Source organism: Staurois parvus, unplaced genomic scaffold, assembly GCF_062004578.1.
Source record: "Staurois parvus isolate SC_StPar_1 unplaced genomic scaffold, SC_StPar_1.0 ptg001258l, whole genome shotgun sequence".
Classification (NCBI taxonomy): Eukaryota; Metazoa; Chordata; class Amphibia; order Anura; family Ranidae; genus Staurois; species Staurois parvus.
Window position 1 is genome coordinate 98,129 of NW_028319054.1, and position 19,491 is coordinate 117,619.

The 19,491-nt window shown below is 41.3% G+C and overlaps 1 protein-coding gene across 7 annotated transcripts in view; it reads left to right on the forward strand.

Moving 5' to 3' along the window:
• Positions 1-19,491, forward strand: part of UIMC1 (ubiquitin interaction motif containing 1) — a 152,428-nt gene that overhangs the window by 17,868 nt on the left and 115,069 nt on the right. The window lies entirely within an intron of this gene.

Genomic DNA, 19,491 nt, shown 5'->3' on the forward strand with positions numbered 1-19,491 from the left:
TTATTTCTCTGTATAGAATATTTTTGTTTTTTTCCCCTTGTAGTCAGACTTTGCTTTGGTCAGTGTCTCCTGAGCAATAACCGTAGCTTACTCTTTGCAATTTTATAAGTTTGCAGTTATTTCCCTAGGGTCTGTCAATGTTGTCTCCAGGCTGAAGAATTCTTTTTAAGCTTTTGCAAGCTTATTACAGTTTAAAGTGAGTTTATAAATTATTTTAAAAAGTGTGTCTACCATCCTAAGAACCACTTGTCTCTGATCTGCAGGCCTCAAAAGAGTTTATCTTGCTTCCCCCAGCATTGGCTATTCTGCAACCTTAAACTTGACCTTTTCTGCACACTTATCTGGAGTGGGAAATCTCGAATTTAAGTAGAAACACATTCTGTAACCTTAAATTTGACCTTTTCTGCAAACGTATCTGGAGTAGGAAACCTCGAATTAAAGTAGAAACATTATGCCTCCCCTAGAAGAAAGATTATTTGGTGGTCCCTGACCTCTGGTTGTATTATCTGGCAGCACAACTATAACACTTTGGGGGATAGTACTTATTACCATTAGACAATCTGAAACAAGTACCTATATCTCTTATGCATGAGCAGAGTACTATTTTATTTTTTGAAAAATGGTCACTAACATGCTCAGTTTTAACGTAAGGGCTAAATATACAAATGGGTGCAGCGCTAAGAGGAAAAACATCTAAAATAATGCATATAAAACATATATAAATATTGAATATTGATAGTAAAGTGCACAATCAATATGTTCATTAATCACTGAGACTATACATAACACACAATAGTGAAGACAGTATGCGTATGAAATAAAAGACAAAAAACACAGCTATCTGGTCAGTAGCTGTGTTTTTTGTCTTTTATTTCTGCTGTATACAATAAATTTCAATATTGAAAACAGTATTACGCTATTCGGCCTCCTCTTCTTTGGGGCTCTGTGTGAGCTTCCCACTACCCACAGAGTCACACATAAGAAGGTTAAAGCCATGCTGATCAGCTGAATGAGCAGAGAGCGGTAGCAGACCAGACCAAACACCAGAGGGAATCCCGGTTAAACCTTAAGAGGGGTAATCTCTTATATGCGCATACTGTCTGCGCATCTGGTGAGTGCGCAGTTTTTTGTCAATTTGGATACATAATCACCTTTCACCATATCACTGGGATCTTTGAGATCGCTTATGCACCTAACCCACTGAGATATTGTGGATGATTTTCACGCGCATCTTTGATTAGTCACGGCATAGTGACACGGACATTATATACGTGCACTATAATCCTTGCACTTCATTATATGCACTATTGTGTGTTATGTATAGTCTCAGAGATTATTGAACATATTGATTGTGCACTTTACTATCAATATTCAATATTTATATATGTTTTATATGAATTATTTTAGATGTTTTTCCTTTTAGCGCTGCACCCATTTGAATATTTAGTTGTTTTTGAGGTTGTTTGGTACCTTTTGGTGTTCAGCGGCTGTAGCCACTTTTAGTGCTCACTTACTCAATACGTGCATTTTAACGTAAGGGCTGGTGCCAGTTCAGGGGCAGTAAGGGCTCATTCACACTAATTTCTATTTCTTGCCAAACACCCCTATAGCATTTGATAGGAGTTAGGCATTTGGGAAGCATTTTTAACGCTCCCCAAACGCCCTATGCACGTTTTTGAGGCTTTTGATAGGCGTTTGCCAAGCATTAAAACACCACAAATGCCTATAATGAAGTTTAATGGTATTAATGCTCCACAAACTCCCCGCAAATGCCTGCCAGGTGTTTGAGGAGCGTCACCATAGACTTGAATGGGAGGCTTCAACTCCTCCTGACTGGACATGAAGCGTCAATTTTGCTGCGACGCTAACACTTCAGTGTGAACAGCACTGTGTGCTGCCATGTGTAGAATTTTCATAGGCGTTTGAGGAGCATTAAAACGGCTTCATAAACGCCTGTCTAATGCCTGCTAACAAAGCTAGTGTGAACTTAGCCTAAGGTTGCAGTGTGACACATGTTTCAGTGCACCGTTTACCTTTCTTCCCATAATTTTAAGTGTCACAGAGTGCCTGTTCCTTAATGTCTCTAAGCAGTGCCTAGCCATAATCTGTTTTGGTCCAATATGGAAAAATGCAGGTCATTACACTGTGTGAAAGAGCCCTTAGGGCCCTTCACATGATGTTTTTTGCAAAAACGAGCATGATACTGCATTGCATGACATCGCAAATTTAATGCACTGGTTGCAGTGTAGTGCCATTCATTCTAAATAGCCCTCAAGCCATCTTCTGATAGACTTGTATTGCTTTGCTTGCAATACATGGCAATTTAATGATGTACATTGTGGTTTGCTGTGAAAACCTGGGTGTGGTGGCAATATGTGAACAGGCCTTTACTCTGTATCAAGTATGGCAACCTATGAAATCAGTTCTCCATTATCAGGGCTTTAATGAATATCCAGATCAATCAGTCATCCTGATCAATCAAAAAGTTGTTACTCCCCTCTCCCATCTATATTATGCTAATATACTCAAATCCTTTGAATAACTACAAATGGAGTTTTCTCACTCAGGAACTATATTCTTTGGATATCTCCAAATCCGCCACTTATTTATTGGCTGCCAAGGATCACAAAACAGGAGTGAAATATGAGGCCCAACAATCCATATTAATTAGCAAACACTTGGCTGATGATCACAAAACATATTCCTCATCAGTCTACACACAGCATGTCTGTTTCTGTATCCCCATAGCACTCTGCATTTCCCTCAGCACCCCCTCAGTCATTTTCATCCCACAGGAAAACCCCCTGTGAAAAGGACAGAAATCTTTTAATGTTTAGGTCCCACACACCCATCTCCTAGGCAGGTAGCAAACCAGAGATGGCAAAATACTGCAATGGCTTCAACAATAATTCACAAAAATAATAGTTATTCATAAAAAGCATGCTGTGTGAGATTGGCCAACAAACAACTATTGTTCTTACACTACATAAAACGAAATTGATCTTGCTCATAAGTCCATTCTCAGTGTATGAGAATATATCATACTTATGTAAATTATATCATATTTACTAGTTCACGCAACCCATTGTTGCTGGCAGTTAAAAAAAAAAAAAAAGGGTTCAAGATGTAGATCCATTTATTGATGAACAATGGCTTAAAGCAACTCTTCTACACCATTGATAGATTGTTAAAACCTCGCAGTCCCTCCACATTACCAGCCTCAACACAACACTTAGATTCTTAGATTAGAATTCTTACCTAACCACATGTTTCTTACATATCACTCCCTCACCCACCCAGTGTTAGTGGTTGTTCTCTCTCCCACTTCTCTGTACTTGACTCTGCATCTCTGATTAATTTGGTCTCTAATATGAAATCTTCCACCTGCATAATTCATCCTATTCCCACCGATTTTATTTAAATCCTGTTTTAGTTCTCTATACTCTATTATTCTCAATATCATAAATGACTCCCTTAGTATCGGTTCTGTACCGACAATCCTTAAAACTGCTGCTATCACCCCAGTACCAAAAAAAAACCCAACATGGCTGCACAATTTAAATAACCTTCACCCCATATCTAACTTACCCTTCCTTTCCAAGATCCTTGAGTGAGTTGTGATATCTCATTTATATAACCACCTGGCTTTAAATAACCTATCTGAACTGCTCCAAATTGGTTTTCGGCAACTGCACAGCACAGAAACTGCCTTGGTCAAAGTCACCAACGACCTTCTGTTAGCTTCTGATTCTGGCTCACTATTCTTATTCTACTGGATCTTAGTTCTGCCTTTTGATACTGTAGACCACAATCTTTTACTCTCTCAACTTGAAACCATATTTGGAGTCTCAGAATTGGCTTTGAAATGGATTAAGTCATATCTTACTGATTGCTGTAACTTTGAGGTTGATTTACTAAAGGCATATAGATTGTACACTTTGTAAAGTGCAATTGCACGGTACAAGTGCAGCTGCTCCAGAGCTTATTAATTGAGGTAAAGCTTCCCTTCGCTAAGAATACCCAATCACATGCAAGGAACATTAAATAGAAGAGCATTTTTGCTTGCACATGATTGGATGATAAAAGTCAGCAGAGTTTCTGCTCATTTACTAAGCTCTGGAGCAACTGCTCCTGCAGAGTGCAACTGCACTTTTCAAAGTGAACAGTTTAATTGCCTTTAGTAAATCAACCCCTTTGTTTCTCCTGGCAGATTTCAGTCTGAAGTCGGCCCAGTCAAGTACGGTATTCCTCAGGACTCAATCTTGGGTCCCTTACGTTTTAGCATTTACATTTTTCCACTTGGTCAACTGCTTAGATCACATGAGCTCAATTATCACTACTATGCTGATGAAATTCAGATGTACATCCACTCCGGATTCTTCTTTGGCTGCTTTCCTTCATTTAAACTGTGACAAGACTGACAAGTCAAGCTTATTGGCACCCCCCATCATTGTCTAAGGCCAGTCCTGGTAGCTTATTTGTTGATGGCACTGCACTTGAGCTTCAGTCTAAATTTAAAAATCTCGGGGTGATATTTGATGCTAGCTTAACCTTTGATCCAAATGTGCAAAATGTTGTCAGAACATCTTTTTTCCACTTGAGAAACAGCTTGGCTGCATCCTATGCTATCACACACTGTAGCTGAAAAGCTGATCCATACATTTGTGTTCTCCCGACTTGACTATTGCAGTGCTTTACTCACTGGTGTACCTAAGTCCACTAATAATTGACTACAATATGTCCAAAATTCTGCAGCCAGAATTCTCACTAGGTTTTGTACAAAAGACCATATTACCCCTATCCTGGAGTCTTTGCACTGGCTACCCATCAGGTTTCGCATAGACTTTAGCATCTTGCTCACCTTTAAGGCTCTTCGTGGCTTGGCACCCCATTATCTGTCTTAACTGTGATCAGCTTGCTCCCCCTCTCATAACCTTCACTTCTAAAATTCTGGTCTTCTGTGTGTGTCCCCTACTCACCTACACTCGATGGGAGAAAGAGCTTACTCCTGCTATGCTCCAAAACTCTGGAATTCACTTACAAAGAATATCAGAAAGTCATCTTCTCTTAAGTCATTCAAATCAAATCTAAAAACTTTTTTCATTAGACAAGCTTTCACTTAGTTGTCCTTTGTTTTATCCTGTGTAGTTCTTTGTAAAGTGCTTTGAGAAGCTACCTTTAAAGGCGCTATGTAAAATAAAGTTTATTATTGTTATTAACCGCTTCCCGCCTGTACTGATGTACTGATCTTTATTTGTCCTGCAAAGCAAAGTGTAAAAAAAAAAAAAAATCCCTGATCACCCCCCACAGTAGTGCAATATTACTATGGTAACATTGTACTATTCTGATAAAAGTATTTGAAAAAAAAAATTGTAAAAAAAAGTTAAAAATAAGTAAAATACAATACTGAGAATTGTTTTATTTTTTTTTAAGAGTATTTTTAAACTACTGGCCAACTGCTTACCCTCATTTTGCGGGCGAGCAGCAGCTCTTGGCAAAGCAAAGTAATCTTACATCACTTCGTATTTTGGGGTGTGAACGCACCTGCACCCCCGCTGCCCCCCTCCCACCTGTCTGTCCAGGGAGAGAAGAGAGAACAAGGCACCAAGCAAAAGCATTACATTTTACACACACGCATTAGATTAGCACATTTAACCCTTTGATCGCCCCTATTAACCCTTTGATCACCCAACCAGTGCCATTAGTACAGTGTCAGTTTATAGAATTTTTCACTGATTACTGTATTACTGCCACTAGCGACATCAGATCATGTCAGGATCTGTAAGCGCCCCACCCAGCCAGGGTCAGCTAGCGTTAGATTGCCCGCACACTATCACACTCATGCTATAGGTCGCTGATCACCACCATTATTAGTATATTGTTTGTACGGATCAAGATATTGATCGCGTACAGAACTATGCTAGTACCTCCTTTGTATAGTGTCCCCAAAAATGCAGAGTTAGCAGGATTGGCCCCGTTCGCTGCCAGCAGTAGTGTTTAGTACCTTTTCACGGAAGATTTGTATCAATTGATTGTGGGCCAAGGCAATTTATACGTACAACAATACATCGCTGCCCACCCAAATTCAGCTCTTGTCAGACAATTCGCAAGGAAATCTATTACAGTTTTTGAGTTTACAACTCTTTTGGGCCTAACCCTCAACATGGGTATTACAAGAATGAATGTACGGGTACGTCACTGGACTTTCAGTGGATATACCGGGATGATCCCTGCAGCTACCTTTTTTTCAGCTGGCTGTCTGCTTTCATGTAAAAGCAATCCTAGTGGCCAATTATCTACTGAATTGTTTTTACTAGCTGCGGGGAAGGGACATCCCCCCGCTGCCTTCTACAGTTTGCTTGGGCTCTCCTGTCCCACAGGGGAATCCGAGAATGCAGCCGGCAGTTCCACTGGCTGAGCGTAGAACTGGTCAGAGACCAGAATTGCTCCAATCACCTCTGTAGTCTTAAGAAATCGGAATCTACAAGCATTTCATCACTTCAGTTTCACAGAATATAAACAGCACCATTTGTAAATTGGGAAAGCATCTGATCACACCGATCTTGGTGAGATTAGATAATGTAAGGGCAGAGGAGATATCTAGAGTCTGATAGACCCCAGATTTCTCAAAAAAGAATATATGACAATGCCCATTGAAGTTATAGGGGATATTTGCATTCCCTGTGATAGCATTAAAAGTGCTAAAAAAATTAAAGGGAGAGTGTAAAAATAACTTAAAAAATTTAAATATCTAACTTGCGTGCGCAAGCGTTGACCCCTTCCTGTATCTTCCTGTATGGAAACAGCAGTTGCACCATGCATGTGAGGTATCGCTGCGAACGTCAGATTGGGGACAGTAATTCTAGCACTAGACCTCCTGTGTAAATATAAATGGCTTTTAAAGCATCGCCTATCGATAATAAAAATGTATGTACTTTGTTGCCATTGTATTCTATCAAACAATTGGGCAATATATTGTGTTTTTGTGCATTAAAGTTCTAAAAAGTGTATTTTTCCCAAAAGATTTGCGTTTGAAAAATCGCTGCGCAAATACTGTGTGACATAAAAAATTTCAACACCCACCATTTTATTCTCTAGAATATATAATGTTTGGGGGTTCAAAGTAATTTTCTAGCAAAAAAATGATTTTGTCATGTGAACAGAAAGTGTCAGAAAAGGCTTGGTCTTCAAGAGTGGGTGATGTGTGGCATAAGCTTCTAACGTTGGCCCTGAAATGCCGGGATAGTAGAAGCAACCCCTCCAAATGACCTCTTTTTTGATAAGTAGACACTCCAAGGTATTTGATAAGAGGCATGGTGAGTGTTTTGCAGATCTCATTTGTTGCCACATGTTTTTGGAAAACTAAGAAAGAAAACAAAAAAAATTATTTTTTCTATTTCAAAATCCTGTGACAAAAATGATAGCTGTAAAATACTCACCATGCCTCTTCTCAAATTCCTTGGGGTGTCTACTTTCCAAAAAGGGGTCATTTGGGGGGTGTTTGTACTATCCTGGCATTTTAGAGCCTCCGAAACTGTGATAGGTAGTGGGGAAGTGATATGAGGAAATACTGTATGTCCTTTGAAATTCTGGAGGTGGTCATTGGATTTTGGGGGCTTGTATGTAGCTAGGCTGCCAAAAAGTATCTCCCATGTGGTATCCCCATACTCGGAAGAAGTAGGATAAATGTGTTTTGGGGTGTTATTCCACATATACTCATGGCATGCATGAGCAGTATATCATTAAAGTGATATCTTTGTGTTAAAAAAAAATTTTAATTGTCATATTCAAAAAAATTGTGACAAAAAGTAAAATGTTCCATGGACTCAACATGCCTCTGCAAAATCCTCGGGGTGTCTACTTTCCAAAAAGGGTTCATTTGGGAGGGAGTGGGGGGTTTGTACTGCCCTGGCATTTTAGCACCTCTAGAAATGTGATAGGCATTCAGGAAGTAACAGCTACAGTGAAGGAAATAAGTATTTGATCCCCTGCTGATTTTGAATGTTTCCCCACTCACAAAGAAATGATCAGTGTAAAAATCGAATGGTAGGTGTATTATAACACTGAGAGACAGAATAGCAACAAAAAATTCAAGCGAAAAAAAGTAACATATTATGCACTGATTTGCATGTTCATGAGGGAAATTCATGCAGGATTTCTGGCTACCAGGTGTCTTTCGTACAGGTAACAAGCTGAGATTAGAAGCAGTCTCTTAAAGGGTGTGCTGCTAATCTCATTTTGTTACCTGTATAAAAGACACCTGTCCACAGGATCAATCAAACAATCAGATTCCAAACTCTCCACCATGGCAAATATCTATTGCTCTGAGGGGAATATCTATTGCTCTGAGGAAGGGAGTTCGACTCCCGAAACACGTTAGCACTATACCCAAGGACCTATGTTGCCCACGACTGGCAGCTTTTGACTCCTTGTCTCTGTTTTTATGACCTTTTTGGCTTGTGAGTATGCATTTGTATTTTTATAATACATTTCTTACTATCACGGTAATGCATGAGGAGAGTGCGCCCTGTTTTTGTTCTTTTCTGCTAGTATCAAGATTCCCCGATCTATCTCAGTACCTCAGTAAGTGCTGGATTTCATATTTTTGAGTGCAGCAAGAAGGATTTGAGTGCTGGGTTCTGGTTACTATATGAATATTTATGATTAGTCCTATGCCCCCTGCCTGCCTTTTTTGGGGGGTTTATTTTTTAGAATTCAGTTGCTTTTTAATAAATATGCTTGTATATTTCAGTTTTCATCCGCAAAAATAGGCAGCATGCTGAGTTGAGTTGTTTTTGCACATCTGCAAAACAAGAAATGGTACCCTAAAGCTGAGCTTTCAAGGGACTGGAAAGATAAAACCAAAAGCTCTACCAGGATAATTTTTGTTGACTCTGAAACCTAAGACCTGATCAACTATGTTTGTACAGAATGTGTAAATGTAGCAACACTTCCCTTGTGTAGCATTTAACAAAAGAGACACGCCAATCCTGGTGTACCTGGAGACAGCAGCACATGTAGGAATCACACTTTTGTTTTCAGTTACACAAAAGCAGGAGGATGAGCTCGGGATTTCTTTTTTTCTCTGGCTTCATGTACAAGGATCAGTCCACACTGTTAACAACTTTCAGGAACGATTTCTACTCCATGCACGTTTTGGTTCCTTGAGTTGAGTGGGAAACCCTGGCCAGCCAAGTGTATCACTTTAAACAGCTATTGCATTTCCACTGACACAGATGATTAAGAATTTGCAGAATTTTAAAGTTTATTCCGTTTATAGCAGGAATCCTTTAGGACTTAGGTTGATATAGGAGAACAGGGAAACTGCTAAGCATATGAAATGTGTTAAAGGAACACTTGGGAGCTTCAAGGCAGAATATGCATGTAGTCTGGAAGCAGTGTTTGCATTTTAATGGTCTGCAAGAGCAATTATTAAATTCCTTATTCATTAAATGATAAACACAGGAAGTCAGCTGTGCCATTTAAAAAATGAGACGCTCGAGCAGTGGTGAGAGGCTTACTAGAATTATAATATCAGACAATCTGTTGGGAAAAAAGTAAGCTTTCTTTCTGCCTGTAGATGGCGCCACGGTTATGTTTTTCACTGCAGACCTTGAATTGCCTTTTTTTTTCTCGCACATTTTATTTATTAGTTCTTTTTCATAAAAGTGACATTTAATAATCTTGGCAGTTGTCTCTAAAATTCACTTTCATTATATAACAAAGTGACTTTGTTTTTAAAGAAGTATGAGGGCTACCATTTCAGGTCTACACCAAAATTACTAGATGTCTGACTTCAGTACAAGCATGCATGTTTACATACTTTGATCTTTGGGGTCAGTGTGATTTCAAGGGACAGGCTTTTCCAAACAAAATAGGTTTTTATTAACAAAAAGAGCTTTGCTGCAGCAAACGGTCCATAACCGTTAAAGGCAAACTCAAATGTCAAGTTTAGACAGCATTAAACCCAAAAACAAAAATGTAATATATTGCAGTTTACCAATCCTTCAATGTGTTTGCTGCATTAGTTTTCTTTTTTTGGTTTTTTCCCCCCTCTGTTTTCACCTAGTGATCTGACCAGTACCACACCTCCTGTATTAGTGAGACAACTTTCCGATTCAGTGAGTATAGGAAGCACAGCAGCATTTTCAGTCTGGGAAGGGGTGGGGTGTTAAATGTATTAGCAGATTTAAATACAATAACAAATTGAAGATAAACTCCAGCTCACACATTATAATCAGTTTGAGATTAAAGCAGAGTTGCACCCAAAAGGGGAAGCTCCGCTTTAAAGATTGGTCCCTTGCTCCCCATTAAGGATTGGCACCTTTTGGGGGGGGGGGGGGGGAACAGGTACCCGAGTTTGACAGGTACCCGCTCCCACTTCCGCTGCGATCGCCTAGGCAATCGGAAACAGAAGTTGTCCTCCTACCCTCCCTCCTGGAAGTCTTGTGGGATGCGTGATGACAGGTCTTAGAAGACAACGGGGCCATTCAGGAAGCGCAGCGCTACTCACGCATAAGCAGTGGGCAACAGGATGGCTGGTGAAACGGGCTGCAGCGGGGGCAACGCAGGATCGTGGGACAGGTGGGTGGCTGTTTTTTAAAAGTCAGCAGTTACAGTTTTTGTAGCTGCTGACCTTTATTTTTTTACAGAGTGAGTGGAATTCCACTTTAAGATTTTACATGAATAAATAAAAGCAGATAATTCTAAGCACTACTGCCAGTGTTAACTACTTGACAACTGGGCTATAGCTGAATGACGGCTACAGCGCAGTTTTCCAGTTCTGGGAGGGTGTCATATGATGTCCTACCAGAACATGCCCCCAGCGGCATGCACCTGGTGCTGTCTGTGATCGCTGTGTCCTTTGGACACAGCTGATCACATGACAAGGTAAAAGATCAATCACAGCAGCCTTTTACCACGTGAGCAGCTGTGTCCAATCACAGCAGATCACAAAGTAAATACAGTTGCTGATTATCGGCAGCACCTTGTATGTACTGCCGATAACCGGCACGTTTCACAGAGGACATCTGCACTGATAATCAGGGCACTGATTATCAGTGCAGCCCCAAAGCGCCCATCAGTGCCGCCAGTCAGAGCCTCATCAATTCCCACCAGTTCTGCCTCATCAGTGCAGCCCATCAGTGTTGCCTATCAGTGCTGCACATCAGTGGAGGATTATAAAAATTTTATAATCAAAACAAAGAAAAACTTTTGCTGTTTTTTCATTTATAGTGCAAAAAAAAAAAAAAAATCTCTATTTGTGTGAAAAAAATTATAAAAATTTCATATGGATACAGGGTTGCATGACTGAGCAATTGTCATTCAAAGTCCAACAGCTCTGATAGCTGAAAATTGGCCTGGGCAGGAAGAGGGTAAAAGTGCCCAGTAGGCAAATGGTCTGTCTCATCCATATAAACTGATATATTCTACTGGAGAGCTTGTGCTTTTGAAAAAACCACAGACTTGCTGGCTGGATCACCAGATAAAAATAGAAGAAAGCCTAAAAAAGGAAACCCATACAGCTATCACATCTAAGAATTGGTAAGCTGCAACATAATGTTTGCTTTTGGTTTAATACTGCTTTAATAGTCCAAAATAGCACAAAAATTGGCTTGCGTCCACTTCTGTCACTCCAATATAGCAAAGTCCAGAGCACAGAGGCACAACAGAGCCCAGCCAGCAGGAAGGTTTTCCAAAACTCCACACACATGCATGTCCATAAACTTTTTCTCCAAAACTCCTCTCCACTTTCTCTTTATCAGCCTTCTGCCGTGTTAACCCCTGCTGCTTCTCTTAAAGGACTTCGGACCACACAGAGAGGGGATGCATACCTGTCATCCCTTTATTTCAACCCCCCCCCCCGTGTAAATGAATACATCTTCTCATTGACACTTAACTGACAGAGTGGCACAGTAAAACTGTTGAATGACAGAACAGAACATTTAGATGTTCATATTAGTCCATGCTTTCAATTTAGTGCCAATTGTTCAGGCATTTTTTCTGTAATGAAAACAAAAAGTTTAAACTGTATGAAATGGTTATTGAAAACAAGACCTAATTGATAAAACCAGTAGACGATGATCTGAAGTTTTAACATTGAAATCCATACTAAAATTCCGTCTGTTAGCTTGTCTCTATTAATTGAAGTATTTACGTATTCTTAACTCCTTGCCATGAGCTGTCACATTGATAAGGTGATCCAAAGCCTGCCCTACCGGCTCCAAATTGTATGTATTGATTGACAGCTGTCAGTGGCATTGCGATCAGGTCTATTCACATCAGCAGCTGTGTTCTAACACGAAGGCTGGTGTGTGGTGGGATGGTGAAATCACTGCAGTGCTGACTGTGGCATATCACACGGTTCACTTTTATTTAACAAATATTATAATAATGAAACACAATGACATTTCATTAAATTCTATTGGCCACTGTATGGTGTCAGGAGGAAGGTTGCCTTGCACAGTGCTGGAAAAAAGTACTGCATGGTGTACCTTTTTTCAGTGCACACCTCTACAACATGGTGGCGTGAACCAGCCAGGTAAGAGACATTTTGGTGGAACTGCACTGGAATATCTGCCCAGTCTAGTCATGGTGTGAATAGACCCTCAGAGTGCTGGGTTGCCAACTGAGCACATTCATAGCAGAAAAGAGCAGTGCCCTCTGTACACATACTGTAGGTGCCAACACAGTGTTAAATCCCCCCTTGTGCTTCTAATTGAAACAAACAGCAGGTGCTGAAAACAGACTGAAACTGAGCTTTTAGAGTGTGTTGTAATTACATACAAGGTACAGGGGTATAAAGGTCATTGAGGGCTTGATAAGTACTGTATGTTACCACATTTCCCATTCTTGATATGTCAGCCGTACCAAGCACTTGCATGAAAATGTATCCTCTGCTTTGTATTGCTTCCTTTGTTTGAAATAACTGGTGATCCTGCCAGTCCCCTTGCTTTCCTATTTTCTAATGTGTGCGTGTGTGCGTGTTTTTATATATATATATATATATATATATATATATATATATATTGGACAAAAGTATGAAAATACCAGGAAGTAAAGAACAAAACTGTACCTAATATGGTTTCCAAGATGGCCTGAATTCTTCTGGGAATTGACAAATATAAGTCTTGGATGGTGGATAACGGAATCTGATACCATTCTTCATGCAAAAATCGTTCCAGTTCTCACAGAGGGCTGGATTTCCCAAGAGGCACTGTAGGCATGTGCCTACAGGCACCCTTCCTAGAGGGGCACTTGTCTGTATAAGTTTTTTTTTTTGACAGCTATTCCGAGGAGTCCCGGAAGTGAAGGTCTGTCACGGACAGCTGTGCTGCTTGCAGTAAACTTAGTTTAGATGGCACCAAAACAGATGCTGCCAGGCGGGGCAGGTAATGGACATAACTTGCAACACACAGATTCCACCCCCTACGTCCTCCAGCTCCTGGTCTCCAGCAGCTGATCAAGCGGCTCTATTGGGAAATAGAGGTTTGCAGTGATTGGGCGAGACTCATGAGGTGGTGTGGTGGCCATGGAGGTGAACGTGCCGGCTTGCCGTCTGGTACAGGTATGACAGGCTCAGTCTGGCTGCAGACACTTTGAACTGAGCCATCCCCTCTCCAGTAGGTACTAAGGGAGGGAAGTGAGCAGAGACACTCAGGATCTCTAGGCAGAGTGGAGAGGGCATAGGCAGTGAGTACCTGCCAGTTATCAGAGTGGTGGAGTCTCTGCACACAGAAGAGATAGGAGGGGAGGGTGGATCACACTGAACAGGTCACTGTATACACAATGCAACATCACCCCCTCCACAGAGATGTGAGGGGGGCTGTAGTCACCAAAGCTCCTCCTCCACAATGCGAGGGAAAACTGCGGACCCTGATGTAAAGGGGAACGCTGGTGACTGTGATGTCGGGGGGGGCTTTGTTGACCAGAGACCACCTTACATCAGAGTTCCCCTTTACATCACAGTCCGCAGTGTACCCCTTACATATGAGTTTCCCTTACATCAGAGTTCAGGGTACATAGAGGTCCTCCTTGTACTGTAAGGGGGAACTCTGCAAATTTTGATGTAAAGGAGAACTCTGAGGACTCTGATGTAAGGTGAGCTCTGGAGACTTTTGTGTACGGGGAGCTCTGGTGATCAGAGACCCCCTACATCAGAGTTCCCCTTTACATCACATCCACAGTGTCCCCCTTCTGAGTTCCCCTTACATCAGAGTTCAGGGTCCATAGAGGTCCCCCTTGCCCTATACATCACAGTGTGCAGTGTTCCCCTATACATCACAGTCTGCAGTGTTCCCCTATACATCACAGTCTGCAGTGTTCCCCTATACATCACAGTCTGCAGCATTCTCCTAAACACATATAAAAATATTTTATCAAGAAAATAAGTCTGTCTTACTGTTTTTTTTTGGGAAGGGGATGGAGGGCGCTTCAGAATTCTAGGCCTATAGGCTCCTGAGATGTAAATCCAGCCCTGGGCAGAAAAATTGACCATAGTGGCTCTATGATATTGAGATCAGGCGACTGCAGCACACAGGAAAGGTGCAAGACTTCAAACCATGATTAGACAACACCAGTTGTGTGAATCGGAACATTATTGTCTTGGTAAATGACACTGTCTTCAGGAAACAATGCCTGCACCATGGGGTGTACATAGTTGCTGGCAGTGACTCTACCTGTCAAGGTGATGCTGGGACCTGCAGAATACCAAGATATGGCTGCCCAAACAATGATTGAGCCTCCACCATGCTTTACCATTGGTACAAGACAGTCCTGGTCGTAAGCTTAGTATGGTGGTCGCCACACACAAACAAATCCGGTGGTTGGAAACAGTGTGAAGTTTGATTCATTGGCCCATATTAGAGGCTTCCATTGATTGATAGTCCACGATTTATGGGTTTTGCACCACTCTCTCCTATTCTGAGTATTACTATCAGTCACTAGTGGTTTGGCAATTGCAGCTCACCCATGAATGTTTTGCTTATGGAGTTCCCTCTGCAGTTTTTGTGGACAACTGGTTTTGGAAGACTTTTTTGCAGCAGTTTTTTTTATCTCTTTCAGTCAGTTGACCATGTAAACCATGCTTATGCCTATCAAATAACGTTTTCCCAGAAATTTTATATGCCGTCACAACCTTTTGATACTGTACCTCGCGACACCGCAAATAAATTGGCATCTTCAGTCCCAGAGGCACCAGCTAAGCGGGCACCAGCAATTTGCCTTCTTTGAAGCTCAGTAATCTCTTACATGACTCCACATTACTAGCAGTGCATGCAGTCAATGACGAAAGTGAGGCTTCCCACCTGTTATCTAGGTGTCTCATCACACAGCGGAAGCAAAAGAATGTTACATTATTACTTCTGAATTCAACGGTGCAATTTTAGATCAACATGATCTTTTTTTTCATCCTTTCACACTTTGCAGTGAAAAGATCATTTGAAGTTTGAAGTGATATGGATGTTCATAAGAAAAATTGTAATGTGGAGTTGTCTCATTTTGCAAAACTCTCCTGTGGGCAGCAGGAGCATTGTCTTGCTTTTGCTTATATTAAGTTTCAAGTAGTTTCCATGGAAAACCATTGTATTTTATGATTACATAGCAATAACAGATCTCACTAGGCACTCTCTGGAAAAAACATGGGACGCATCGGTGCTATTATGATTATGTGGATTTGTAATTTTTCCTGGAAATCCTTAAAGCTTCATTCACATGGCCAGACAGGAGTCATACAGCATGCAGAGCCTGCAAAATAAAATTCCCGGGACCCGCTACCGCTGCCAATTGGGATGCATTAGAGGTGGTTGTACGCAGTCCTGTGAAGGGGGTTGTGCAAAGCACTCACACTGATGTATGCTCCAAATGCAAATAGTATAGTACATCTCAATGGGCAGGGGCACATGGCGGCAGAAGGTCCAGGGAATGTCATTATGCAGGCTCTGCACGCTGTACTACCATGTGCAAGAGGCCTAATGGTCTATTTTGGGTCTGTGGTGGTTGGTGAATATTATTTGTAAATTTACACTCACCGGCCTCTTTATTAGATACACCTGTTCAATTGCTTGGTAACACAAATTGCTAATCAGCCAATCACTTGGCAGCAACTCAATACATTTAAGCATCTAGACGTGGTGAAGACGACTTGCTGAAGTTCAAGCCAAGCATCACAACGGGGAAGAAAGGAGATTTAAGCTACTTTGAACATGGCATGGTTTTTGGTGCCATACAGGCTGTTCTGAGTATTTCAAAAACTGCTGATCTACTGGAATTTGCACGCATAACTATCTCCAGGGTTTACAGAGAATGGTCCGAAAAAGAGAAAATATCCAGTGTGCCGCAGTTGTGTGGACAAAAATGCCTCGTTGAGGTCAGAGGAGAAAGGGTAGACTGGTTTGAGATGATAGAAAGGCAACAGTAACTCATATCAATATGGACCAAAATCTCTGAGGAATGTTTCCAACACCTTGTTGAATCTGTGCCATGAAGAATTAAGGCAGTTCTGAAGGCAAAAGGGGGTCCAACCCGGTACTAGCAAGGTGTACCTAATAAAGTGGCTGGTGAATGTAGTCTATGTTTACTAGCCAATTCCAGGTTACAAAAAATAAACATCACAACACATATTAATACATAAGCAATGTGGATAACTGATGTGAATGTACAATATACAGTGGGGCAAAAAAGTATTTAGTCAGCCACCAATTGTGCAAGTTCTCCCACTTAAAAAGATGAGAGAGGCCTGTAATTGGCATCATAGGTAGACCTCAACTATGAGAGACAAAATGTGAAAAAAGATCCAGACAATCACATTGGCTGATTTGGAAAGAATTTATTTGCAAATTATGGTGGAAAATAAGTATTTGGTCAATACTTTGTTATATATCCTTTGTTGGCAATGACAGAGGTCAAACGTTTCCTGTAAGTCTTCACAAGGTTGGCACACACTGTTGCTGGTATGTTGGCCCATTCCTCCATGCAGATCTCTTCTAGAGCAGTGATGTTTTGGGGCTGTTGCTGGGCAACACGGACTTTCAACTCCCTCCAAAGGTTTTCTATGGGGTTGAGATCTGGAGACTGGCTAGGCCACTCCAGGACCTTGAAATGCTTCTTACGAAGCCGCTCCATCGTTGCCCGGGCGGTATGTTTGGGATCATTGTCATGCTGGAAGACCCAGCCACGTTTCATCTTCAATGCCCTTGCTGATGGAAGGAGGTTTGCACTCAAAATCTCACGATACATGGCCCCATTCATTCTGTCCTGTACATGGATCAGTCGTCCTGGTCCCTTTGCGGAGAAACCGCCCCAAAGCATGATGTTGCCACCGTAGTTGCTTCACAGTAGGTATGGTGTTCTTTGGATGCAACTCAGCATTCTCTCTCCTTCAAACACGACAAGTTGTGTTTCTACCAAACAGTTCTATTTTGGTTTCATCTGACCATATGACATTCTCCCAATCCTCTTCTGGATCATCCAAATGCTCTCTAGCAAACTTCAGATGGGCCCAGACATGTACTGGCTTAAGCAGGGGGACACGTCTGGCACTGCAGGATCTGAGTCCCTGGCGGCATAGTGTGTTACTGATGGTAGCCTTTGTTACGTTGGTCCCAGCTCCCTGCAGGTCATTCACTAGGTCATCCCGTGTGGTCCTGGGATTTTTGCTCACCGTTCTTGTGATCATTTTGACCCCACGGGGTGAGATCTTGCGTGGAGCCCCAGATTGAGGGAGATTATCAGTGGTCTTGTATGTCTTCCATTTTCTAATTATTGCTTCCACAGTTGATTTGTTCACACCAAGCTGCTTGCCTATTGCAGATTCAGTCTTCCCAGCCTGGTGCAGATCTACAATTTTGTTGCTGGTGTCCTTCGACAGCTCTTTGGTCTTCACCATAGTGGAGTTTGGAGTGTGACTGTTTGAGGTTGTGGACAGGTGTCTTTTATACTGATAACAAATTCAAACAGGTGCCATTGATACAGGTAATGAGTGCAGGACAGAGGAACCTCTTAAAGAAGAAGGTACAGGTCTGTGAGAGCCAGAAATCTTGCTTGTTTGTAGGTGACCAAATACTTATTTTCCACCATAATTTGCAAATAAATTCTTTCCAAATCAGCCAATGTGATTGTCTGGATCTTTTTTCACATTTTGTCTCTCATAGTTGAGGTCTACCTATGATGCCAATTACAGGCCTCTCTCATCTTTTTAAGTGGGAGAACTTGCACAATTGGTGGCTGACTAAATACTTTTTTGCCCCACTGTATATGTAAATCGCTGAGTTATATAAGTACCTGAAATAAACTATTTATCTTGCTACACAATGCTTTTCCTTTTAAGTATTAGAAGCTAAAATTTTGAAACTAGCAATGGCCCTGGTCTCATTCATTTTTGATTATGTGGTGACCCTTTCTTTTCAGTCAGTGCTGTGGAGACCTTACATATCTTTTGGGAACTAGCTTCAAATTTTTGTTGCAATAACACATTTTTGTCATTAACAACATTTTAAAAAATCAGGTGACTTGAACTATAAAGGATAACTTCACCTTTGGGAACATGTTCCCGCCGCTGCCCGATTCTTCCCCCTCCATGTGACAGTAGTACGGGGAGAAGTGCCCCATACTAGTTCTTGAAAACAGCATGGCCTTGTGAGGCTTTGCCCACATGGCCGCGTCATTGGTTCACAGAGTTCCGTGAATAAATAACAGCCTTTGTGGCTGTCGACTTGTAGTTCTCAATGAACTACCACGGCACTGTTGAGAGCTGTGGTAGTTCATTGAGTCTTCCTGTCAGACTGTGACTGCCTGCCTGTACAGCATACACTGACAGTCTGCAGGAGTCCTGCATGGCACGAATGATCTGCTAATTGCTGGTGCAATGTTTTCCAGGCTCCAAAAAAAAAATTGTAAATGCACATTTTTTACATGCATAAAAATGGGCATTTATTATTATTATTTATTAATTTTTTTTATATGAACTTATCTTTTAAAGTGCAACTATAAGCAAAATGACATATATGATGCAGTGTGTCACTAGCAGTTTTTTTTTTTTTTTTTGTGAGCCCCCTGTTGCATGGTTTCATCTCCTATTGATCCTGCCTGTAGATCTATTACCTTTCTCACAAACTTGCTTAATTAACACAGATGGCAAAGGAACAATAAAGACAGGCTGATTTACAGTTTTTACTGCCCCCTGCCTAAACCCAAAGTTGCAGCCAGAGTGGCTCAGTCACATGCCGATGTGGAGATTAATGGAACTGCAACACAACCATGAGGCTAGGAGTCTAGGCTTGAAGACTAGGTAATGAAATCATTGAAGGGTTCCAATAGAACAAGCTATAAGCACTCGGTGGAAAGCATCTCTAATTTTGCTGGGAATTGCCTTTGACAACTGTCTACTCATGGCCACACAAATAATTGTGCACATGCAAGATGTATGGTAAAAGGGGTTGTGCAGCTTTTATGTATACAACTGTACTGTGATGGAGCTAATGTCCAAAAACATTT